Source organism: Montipora capricornis, chromosome 10 (genome assembly GCF_036669925.1).
Source record: "Montipora capricornis isolate CH-2021 chromosome 10, ASM3666992v2, whole genome shotgun sequence".
Lineage (NCBI taxonomy): Eukaryota > Metazoa > Cnidaria > Anthozoa > Scleractinia > Acroporidae > Montipora > Montipora capricornis.
The window spans coordinates 56,998,709-57,008,708 of record NC_090892.1 but is presented as its reverse complement, the minus strand read 5'-3'; the positions used below and the strand labels follow the sequence as shown (position 1 = coordinate 57,008,708).

The 10,000-nt window shown below is 40.5% G+C and overlaps 2 pseudogenes; one reads left to right on the top strand and one right to left on the bottom strand.

Moving 5' to 3' along the window:
- LOC138021870 (arylsulfatase I pseudogene) overlaps positions 1-2,258 on the bottom strand; it is a 2,617-nt pseudogene extending 359 nt beyond the window's left edge.
- Positions 2,259-7,797: 5,539 nt separating this feature from the next.
- LOC138021067 (arylsulfatase J-like) overlaps positions 7,798-10,000 on the top strand; it is a 3,015-nt pseudogene continuing 812 nt past the window's right edge.

Sequence of the window (10,000 nt, the reverse complement as noted above, 5' to 3'; positions counted from 1 at the left end):
ACCCAAGGTGTCCACGCTTGTGTTTACGCTTGCACTGCAAATGAAAACCAGCTCACAATGACATATTCTCTTTGGTTATAGGCATAGTAAATAGAGGGGACTGGTTTGGAAGCTCAGCAAACATTAAAGGAGCAAACAAAGATGCCAATATTTAGGTTGGAAAGTCCACGACCATGCACAATCTTTTGTTTTGCGCTCATACACTATTCATGAATTACATAACCAACACGTTTCTATTGGTTACTTCCTCAGTATGGAGTAAACAACTATTGTGTTTTGTGCACGGCCAAGGTCAAAAAAGAGAACAAAAACCTACAACAAAGAAATTTTCATAACCATTTCCCTCTATTAACTATGTTATAGGCGAGATGCTTTCATTAAGAGCGTCTGACTTAGATTACACATTCAAGCTTGGTGTGGGTGTAAATGTGTAGTCAGTTTATGATTTATTGCACTGGGCCCAGTTGTTCAAAAGCTGATTAACACTTATCCCAGATTAAAAATTAACCAAGGTGTTTATTTCTCTACTCCCAAATGCTGTTCAACGCTGATATTCGGCAAAACTTTACATTAGAAGAAGTCAATCTTGTAAAACAAAAATAAGCAAAGAAACTTTCAACAAAAAGTTGCAAACATGAAACAAAAGTTTACGCTAATCCTGGATTAGGTCAATCGGCTTTCAAACAACCGGGCCCTGTTTTACAAAAACGTTATTGTCAAAAATGCTCAATGAACCCAAGGTGTCCAAACATTTCCATAAAGCTCTGGTTTGGAGAGAGGATCTGGATCTGGATAACGCACTGGTACAGCAGTGGCATTATACTCTTTCAATTTCTTCATCAAAAATGACACCATTTCTGGATAAGCTGATGACAGCTCATTTCTCTCTTCAGGATCTTCACGGATATTGAAAAGGAAGGTACTGTTGATATTGTCAAAAAGGTTCACTACTACAGGCTTATTATGAAGGGCACTTTCTGGAGGAGGAACCCAACTCCCATTTCCTGGACAGCCAGTGAGAAGTTTCCAGTCACCTACACGTATGGCAGCTTGTCGGCAGTGTTTGTATTTCCCTGGGGTAGGGTCCCAGTGAGTGTCCATAGGATCAATATTATGCAAAATTTCCTTCCTTGGTGATGGTTTTCCTCTGCTTAATGTGTCCCACACATCATAACCATCCAATGGCAATCCAGCCACAGACCCTCCAGCCAGATTCACAATTGTCGGAAACCAGTCAGTGACATGGATCATTTCTGAGCTTATCTGTCCACGATTTTTCAACAGTTCACTGTACACGAGGCCCACGCCCCTCATTCCACCTTCCCAAAGTGTACCTTTCCAGCCTTTCAAAGGCCAGTTATTTCCTCCAGAATGGATTTGCCCGCCGTTGTCTGTACTGAAAAAGAGCACTGTGTCGTTCCACAAGCCATATTCTTGCAGAGCTTGCGTGATGTTACCAATTCCTTCGTCCATACAAGAAACCATGCCGGCGTAAGTACGACGAGCCCCATCTTTTATATCTTTGTACTGTTCGGTGTACTGTTCAGGTACTTCCAATGGGGCATGCACTGCTTGGTACGCTACGAATAAAAATAGGGGACGATCTGCTTCATGAGACGAAATAATTTTCACTGCTTCGTTAGTGAACAAGAAAGTAGAATAATTCCCAGCATCGTCGCGAGCGATCTCTTCATTTCTTCGCAAGTCGTAACCATCTAGTCTGTCGAATCCGCTACCTGGAAATCCAAGACCGTCCTTGTGAGTATAATAATCTTCGCCGCCAGTCAAATAACCATAGAAGGAATCGAACCCTCGCTGAGTAGGAATAAACTCGCGTTTGTAGAATCCTATGTGCCACTTTCCAATCATATGAGTACTATATCCACTCTCTTTCAATTTGCTGGCGATCGTGGTTTCATTTTTGGGCAGTGCATTTGCTTGAGATGGCCAGATAATTCCGTGTTGTAAGCCCGTGTGGATCTGATATCTCCCGGAAAACAGCTGGCTTCTTGTTGGGGTGCAAATTGGTTGCACATAATAATTTTCCAGTCGCACTCCAGCGGAAGCCAAACTATTCAGGTTTGGTGTTTTTATGCGAGGATTGTGATAACCAACGTCGTTAAAACCGTAATCATCAGCTAAAATAAAAACAATGTGCGGAGGTTTACTGAGAGCCGCAGGAAAGCAGCAAAAAATAACAATCACTCCAAGTTTTGCGAAAGCAGCCATCACAAACTCATGACAATCTCGTGACTGAACAAGCTTTGTGATATTTACATTGAATACGGTACACCCTAAGGTACCGACCATTTAACTCTTGAAGGGGGGGGGGGGGTGGGGGTGTGGGTACCTTTTCTTTTTTTTTCTAGCAACCCTGGTGGGCAGGATTTTTTTTTTTCCTCCTAAATGCTCTGCAGGATATTTGTTTTCTCCCCTCATTTCTCTGCAGGATTTTTTTTTCCTCAAAAAAGTGTCGTGTTTACATTTACAGAATGTATTTACATTTACATTGTGGTTATTGCAGTAATAGTTCTAATATGGAGCTGCAAAGCCTTAAAATGTTGTAAGCTGTACAAAATCATTCTTGTATAGCTACATATTTTTGGAATGTCATTCTTTAGAATCATTTAATATTACCTCATAACAATATTCAATAGAAAGTAATTACATGAAAATGCTTCAGTTGAAAATATTAAAAATGAACAAATTATTTTTCTTTGTCTAATAAAACTTGATTCTTCAAATAGAAAAATTTACCTCCATTACTGCTCGTGATAAGCTAACGAGTGTGGATATAGTGCGAGCCAGCAAGCCAGAAATCCCTGATCCCAATAACCACAAGCTACCTAAGGAACTGTAGGCTAACTGCAGTGCTAACAAGGCTAGCCAATGTGTAATTTAGGCTAACCGTAAAGGCTTGCATGACTCCAGTCCTATGACTTGGAGCCATGTGAACCGAACAAGCAAGAAAAATCACCCACCCCCCCACAAGAGTTAAATGGTCGGTCCCTAATAAGGGATACATGAGGTTTGTTTACTATTTACAATGATAGATAGATTGTCAATAGAGCACACATTTCCATCGGAAAGTTTCCAACGGGAAAACAGGACTACCTTTTTAGACTTCCCGCTGCTCCCGGAAATTTTCCAGTGGAACGAACCAAAGGGTCGTGTACCATTTACAAACCAATTTCCGGTAACTTTTCCTCGATAAACCACAGGACACCCAGGTTCTATACTTTTGACAAGGGGAAATAACAGTCACAAATTAGTTTATGTCTAGAAATTTGCAAGAAATTGCAAATGAAAATAAATGAAACTTACTTACCATGTGGCTTGTTGTGGTTGTCCTTAATTAATACCCACACGGAGTTTGAGAAAGTAAGCTAACACAGGAGCCCATCTGGAGCGTGCAACTTCCATACAGCGTCTGTGAAACGGCGTTTTCACAAGTAGGTTTATTTTTAGATTAGCCCTTCCCGCGAATTAGGTCAAAAAACAAAGGCAGTCATGGGTTCCCGGCTAACACCACCATCTTAGCTCCAGCACGATTTTTTTCACGAAAACTGAACCAATCGGCAAATAAACACATCTGGCTCGTGGAATATGAGATGTTTGAAACCCTCTCCAGCTAGCTGAGTAAAGACAGCAGGCTCCGTGAAACTCTAAAATGACTGCCGGTATGCGTGAGGCCCAAGGAAAAGGAATACTTCCTATTAATGGGCTAATGAGGGATGTACCGCTGGATGGGGTCGCAGTTTCACGACTGTATTGACTATAAGGGGGCGCTGCATTTTCAACAGAGTTCCCGACAGAGTTGCTAGAATGGGGTCGCAAATTGTCGGGATTTTGAGGCTAAGAACATTTCTGGCTAGTGGGATTAAGGACGTTCGCGCGAAAGGAAAAAGGAAAGGAAAGGAACTTTAAGTGTCTAGTAGATTTAGCGCTGGAGCACTAATTGGCGACACTGTAAATTGAAATTAACAATCAACGCAAATCAAGTCAAATATTGGTTTTTGAGGTAAACACGATGCTGAAGGCGCAAACATTTTCCACAAGAATAGAACGTGAAAGCGTGTGGCATCATGGGATAGCTTCATCTTCATCATCTCTCGCCTGAAGTTAGGTCATAAATTGCTTATTCCAAAAATGAAAACAATTGGGGGTCACTGACTTTGTTTCGGAGACAAAAGCAAGGGAAAAATGCCCTAACGAGATGAAACCTCATCTCCTCATCCGTCGAAAATCATAAATAAAATACGTTAGAGTGAAGGTTTTCTTTGCATAGAAATTTAGGAGTGGGATTTTAGATAATTACATGCCGCTAGGGATATCTAAACAGTAGAGTTGATCCTCAACGAGTGTTTTCGCAAGCGCTACCCGTTGTAACCACTTCAGGAATTCAGGACACAGGGAAAGAAAACTTTAAAAAAAGATAATTTCTTGCATTGTGATTATTTTCATTTCATCAAACTTCGTAGATTGTAAGAAGAAAAAGTGGTTCATGTCTTAAAAAATAGGGTCACCGATGATATAAACGAGTAAAATCGATGTGATGTTGCAAAGCTCTTGGAAAATTTAGTTTGTCACGTTTTTGCGTGACCTGTAGAGGAAGGACTGGAATCCAAGACAGGATCGATCGTTGAAAGGTTTTTGCAAAAAAAAAAACTCTCTCGAGCATAGCAACGAAGTTTCAAGCAGGCGTCATCTTTATTTGGTTAGTGTTTTGTATCATATCTCTCCATTGCCGACATGCTCATCTCCTGAAGTGTGGTTTTTGTGAAATGTAGCCGTCTCTGGCTGTTTCCTCGTAGGTCCGCACTATTCAAGTTTATGAGGAAAACAATTTTAATTCTGCTCTATTTTCATGAAAGTAAAGGAAAATAACTTCAAAAACAAGCATTCATTTTGAACTAAAAAATTCTTAGCGTAATAAAAACGTTAAAAAAACCAACCCCATTAAATTTACGCAACATCGCTGACTAAAACTAACCTTCCTCGAGTTTTCAAAACTTTCAGCCACTGCTCAATTAGTGACCTTTTCTCTTTAACGTTTGTCCTTTCTCTTTAACGTTTCATGATGAATTGGAAGTAAATGTGCCAATTTTTCCCCGGCGTTTTTGCCGCCATAAGATCTTAAGAACGTTCGCGCCCAAAATGTTCCCACGTACAGATTTTTTTAAAACTTGCCAAGCAGAAAGGTAATGATATATTTTTGCCAAAAAGGCAAAAAAATGGGGGGCCACCGTGCTCGTTTTCAAGATCATGAGGTGCACTTTTAGAAGATTGCGTTATTTTAAGACGATCTTAGCTAACAACTGTCAGCAATAAAAAAAGCTACATTAGTGAAATTTAGATCTGGTAAACGTAGTCAATTCAACATAACTAATATAACTAAATTAATCTTTGCAGCTGATGTCTTTTTCCGAGGTGAAATAGACCTTGAAAAACGATACAGGTACATGTTAGCCTAAGAAAGAAAACTTCGGTCGCACGAGATCATAAAAGGGAAATATGTGTAACTTCTCACGCACAGATTTTTTTCATTTTTTGTTAAAATGGACAAAATAAGAAAAGGAAGTGATCTACGGAAAGAAAAATAGGGGTCATCTAGCATTCAAGAGAGTAAAATCGCTGCGAAGTTCTCAAAGCGATGGTATATTCGCACTGTCACGTCATTGCCTGACATTTCCGAGAAGACCTGGGTCCACAGCTATCCCATGATGCCATACGCTTTCACGTTCCATTTTTGTGAAAAATGTTTGCGCCTTCAGTATCGTGTTTACCTGCATGACGTGTGCGTGACATGAGCGAAAAAATGCGCAGCAGCAATGGGCGCGAACGTCCTTAGTAGACTAACGCTTGAAGTAATGCGTGACATATTACAGTCGCGTTACCTGGGCAGTAAAAGTTGCGCACAAACAATTAGCGCGAACGTCCTTAAGCAACAGAGGACTTTTCCCGTGTTCACATAGCCTCATCAAAACACGAGGGGGTGTTGGGAAAATTCGAGACAGTTATGCAAACCCGACACGCATGCAGTCCAGGGTTTGCATAACTGTCGACAAATGAAGGAAAATGCTGGGGTTTTTTTACTTCTTGATTGAAACAGATTTATTTGATCCACGCTCATGTTTCCTACCAGCCAATCAAAACGCGCGTCTGACAACAAATAACCAATCAAAAGTCGTTGCTCTCGTCTAAACACAGCTATTGAACAATGAGAATGCGCGTACTATCCTAATTATTTTTTTAAACGTTACATTTTATAAGGTTATGCGCAAACAGAAAGTGACTAAGTTGGGGTCGCTAAAATTATTGTTTCCTGCGGTTCAAAGAATAGCAGCAAGCTATTCTCTCTAGGGGCTCCGCACAAAATAGCCTTAGAACGCTGACTACATACCCCTAGCATACCGTGTGCAGTCCGTGGCAATCAATCACGTGTCTCAATGGTATGGGGCTCTTATATAAGGCCAATCACTTATCACGACAGCTTGTCCAGTCTTTTCGGTTTTACAAATACTCCTTTTCGCGTCCCTCCTGCCTCCGCGCAGCGATGAACCAGCACTCTACCAGGGGCTCCCCGCTCCTGACCGCCTTGGGCTGAGTTTCCCATATGTTATCTAGTCTAAGGCATTGTTTGCGGATGGTCCTGATGAGAATATATTACTATTCTTTTCACGGTTCGCCTAAAATGGTAGGCGTTTCTATGGAGTTAGTGTGTTATTCAGTGATGACGTAGTTCGTTGGAGGTTGCTATGGTTGTGACCACGTCAGTACATGTTTAACGGCGGGATATTGAGAGGCGGGTCATTCTATGCTGACCACTCATGCGAATACAAATATCGACATTTTAGTAGCTGTCTTATCTGCGAATTCAGCTTGCTTCACTGGTCTTGACATTAATTTATCGACTTACTTCCTAACGGTTTGTTCACGCCTGAATATGCATTCGCGGGAGACCAGGTTTTCCCCGGAAAGAGGGTGTTTTTCCTGCCGGACAGCAGGGGCGATTTTCTCCACTAAGGTTCGGGATTGCAGAACATCAAAATATCACAAATGATTTGATATTTCGCTATTTTGATATACCTCGTTCTTTAATCCTTGAGACACTTGACCCTAGCAAAGACATGAGATTTTGATAGCTTTCTTGATATTTTGTTAATATCATGACATTTTGATAATATCATGATATATCAAAATATCAATTCTCAATACATATGACTTGGCCCTAGCAAAGACTCGAGATTTTGATAGCCTTCCTTGATATTTTGATAATATCATGAGATCTTGATAATATCATGATATATCAAAATATTTACTATTAAATACCCAGTGCCATTGTTCTCTCTCAGTGCTTCTGGCGGTTTAACCGTTCCAGTGAATAACTGTGTAACCAGACTTAGCTTTAACTAATGGTTTGAATAGATAATCAGGAGATGATTTAGAAATATCAATATTTGCCAACAGCATATAATTTTCTAAGTTCATAACAGGACAAGTCACCTTGTCTGAGCGAGTGATGACTACTTCATCTCCCTTTTTTAGTTGATACGGTTTTACTTTTGGAACTCGTATATTTAATTAAGTGAGTGCTACAAAGCGTTATATCCTTAATAGTCAGATTTGCAACCTCGCTGAACCGAAAAACCCTGCATATAATAACAAAGCCATTGAAATATCTCTGCGAATTGGGTGTTCATTAGTATCTGCATATTTTTCACAGCACGCTGTAAGGGCTTCGCTAGATACCGATGTTTTCTTTCCATCTGGTTTGGCGACGAGTAATACTCCATCATGATGCTGAATAGTTACAAGATTCTTGACCAAGTTTCATTGCTCAATGTATGTCATACGATCGGTTGTAACCTTCGATTTCCGTCAACGCCTCTCAAGTTTGCGGCTAATACGTTTTTATTCCGTGATATCACTTTTGTACCAGGGAGCAAGAGGGCGAACAGATACATACCTTCCGTAGAGGTGCATGATTTTCCAGAAGTGAGGATAAAACAGACTCATATTGAGAGAACAATTCAGTCAAAGTACTGGCAGGATTATGGAATAACGAAGACTCCAAAACATCTTGATGAAAACAGTCGTTACGCTTCGAAGTTTGCACAAAAGCATTCATTTCCTTGGAGGCGCAGGCCTGAACCGTAGTAGATTACAAAATGGTCAGATATTGCAGGATCGTCAGTACGGACACATTCTCATTTGGTAATACACTCCTCATCACTTCTAGTAATTATCAAATCCAAAATATGATTATCCTTGTGCATAGGTGAACAAATATGCTGTGTGAGGTTAAACGCTTCAGGAAGGTCATTTAAAACTTTGGTGTTGCCCTCGTGATGTCGTGAGGCACATCAATATGAACGTTGAAGTCACCAAATTGCCTGGGCTATGCAAAGAGTTTCAAGCAGTCCCGAGAATTCAAAAAATAATGCAGACGATAAACCATTCGATATTAACGAAGGAGGTCGATAAATAAGAACAATTCTTAATACTGAAGATTTGTCTCGAAGGAGTACTTCTAAAATTTCAAAACGGATGTGAATGATGTTGCTTCTTGCCTCTCCGAAGAGAGATCATACAAAATACCAACGCTACCACCTTAACCCATCATGACTGATGAATAAACGCAAGGCCATCTGGATAAACATCTCGAGTAGTAAAGTCAGATTCGTTACCCAATTTAAGCCACGTCTCGGTAAGCCAGGGCCATTATCGACAACATAATCTCTGATAGCCAGCGACTTGTTCAGTTGATAGATCTAGCGTTCAAGTGGCAAAAATTACGAAGTCCATTTGAACAGGTCCCATCAGATTTCAAACTGCCATCCAAAAATTCAACTCCCAAGTCAAGAATTTGACCGCATTCGGGAGAAGATGCCAACTTTAAGATGCGAACTTGAATATTAATTAATATAATATTAGTTAGTAGGTTACGCCCTTTAAGGACGATTTTTCGTCTCTTTGAAGGAGAAATCAATTTCAAAGCATGACTATTAGAATAGCGTAAGTGATACCCCCCTCGCTGTCCTCTTCTACGAGCAAGTAAATTAAAATCAATGAATTTTTTCCAAACCTGACTTGTCAATGGTTGCTGAACTGGAAAGTGTCTTGACCTCGAACAGAAAAATCTCCACCAATTGCGGCGCAGGGACACAAGCAGAATTCTTGAGTAATTCAGCATCATCGTGCTGGACATATATTAATGAAGGGGGTAGTTTCTAAAGAAACTGAGGTGCTGCGTCGGTGGGGAAGTAGTATACAAAAATTTGGTTGTATCAACGGAGTTGATAATGTAAATTGGCCACCGTACAGAGATTCTCTGTACGGTGGCCAATTTACATCATCAACTCCGTTGATAAAACCAAATTTTTGGACATATATTAATTTCTTAAAATAGTATATTACACAAACACTAAATAGCAACAATATAAAAAAAAACTCAGAGGTTGGGAGCTCAAAAATTTGCAGCCAACTAGGGCGCAATTAGATATAGTACTCATATGGTTGGAAAGTGGTACATAGGATTCTACAAACGCGAGTTTATTCCAACTCAGCGAGGGTTCGATTCCTTCTATGGTTATTTGACTGGTAGCGAAGGCTATTATACTCACAATCACCGTAAGGGATTTCCAGGTCCTGGATTTTACAGACTAGATGGTTGCGAGTTACGATAAAAAGGAAGAGATAGCGACGCTGTTGGGAATTATTCCACTTTCTTGTTCACTGACGAGACAGTGCAGATTATTTCGTCTCATGAAGCAGATCGTCCCCTATTTTTATTCGTAGCATACCAAGCAGTGCATTCCCCATTGGAAGTACTTGAACAACACACCGAACAGTACAAAGTTGTAAAAAATTTGGCTCGTCGGACTTAGGCCGGCATGGTTTCTTGTATGGACGAAGGAATTGGTAACATCACGCACGCTTTGCAAGAATATGGCTTGTGGAACGACACCGTGCTCTTTTTCAGTACAGACAACGGCGG